A 1,558-nucleotide genomic window follows, 5' to 3' on the forward strand; every position below is an offset into this window, starting at 1 on the left:
AATGTGCGTTTTTCATTAATCTGGTTTTATTAATATCACAATGCTGTACTTCAATGAAATATTGAGTGATATCAATATGGCCATGACAACAAGAACGATGAAGACATGTCATACCATACTTATCAGTGATATTAGGATCACTGTTATGATTATCAATAAGATATTTAACAGGATTAATACTACCTGACCAGCAGGAGTAGACTTAATGGTGTACAACCATAAGTATCAGTATCATTAGCATTTAGATTATACTGAGATATGATATAACTTAATACACTAGTAGAACCTGACCAGGCAGCATAATGTACTGGAGACTTACCATCATTAGTTAATGTACAATTGATATTATATTTTTCTAATGCTTTCACTAGTAATGTACTGCCACTCCATGATGCAAAATGAAGTAATGACAGACCATCATTTGTAGTGGCATTGATGTCAAAGTTAGGGCAAGTGCTAGCTTTCTTGAGAAGTGACGAAAACATTTTAACTCTTTCATTTCGTTTGATAAAATCAATATTTGATTTTATTCTAGTATTATTAATACCAATATTTGATGCATCACTTTGTGCCATAAGCTTACTATACACAATACCAGCTGGAATATGTATAGTTGCATAACATGCATAATGTAAACATGACATACCATTATTATCATTCACTAATAATGCTTCATTACCTTGAATACTAACAATATACTCAACAACTGATGATGAAGCATACCATGAAGTAATATGAAGTGGAGTCCTACCATATCGATCCTTTACACCAATAAATAATTGATATTGATTTAAAAAATATTTTAAAAGCTCAACACTTTTATCATTCATAGAATAACAAGTAAAATGTAGTATACCAGCCCCTGACTTTGTTGTGTCATCTGGTGAGAAGAGATCTAATGATTCAAGCTTGTGGACTAATGTTAACTCTCCACTTTGACAAGCTAACAATGATAAAGACTCACTATCAATATTAATATGAAAAGGATTACAATTTCTCTCAATAAAGAATTTCACTAGGTCAAAATGGCCCCCCCATTGCTGAGTACAGTAAAGCAGTGTTATTGCTATTGTCTGGTTGATCAAGAGGAACATGACATGTGTCTACTAGATATTGTACTATGGATAAGTGGCCTTCATAAGATGCTACATGTATACTAAATACACTATTATCATCACCTTCATTAGGATCAATACCATATTGATGGATGAGTAGTTGAAGGATCTCAATGTGCCCACCATATGATGCAGAGTGTAGTGGAGTCCAACCATGAAGACCACAATGAAATGTGTTGCAACCAAACTTGTTAAGAAGCCATTGTACTTCATCTTTTAATCCTCTCCAAGCTGCTTCATGTAATGGTATACTGATATTCTCATGCCATAATGGATCACATATATCTATAAATGAAGAATATCATTAACACATGTATGTAATGCTGTTTGACCATTGCCCACAAGAGGGATTGACTAAAGGTCAGTTCATGCACTTACCAATATCAATGGATGAATGCTTAACCTCTTCTATTGAGAACTGTGAAAGTAAAAATTTTATAAAT

Source organism: Amphimedon queenslandica, unplaced genomic scaffold, assembly GCF_000090795.2.
Source record: "Amphimedon queenslandica unplaced genomic scaffold, v1.1 AMPQUscaffold_9400, whole genome shotgun sequence".
NCBI classification, from domain to species: Eukaryota; Metazoa; Porifera; class Demospongiae; order Haplosclerida; family Niphatidae; genus Amphimedon; species Amphimedon queenslandica.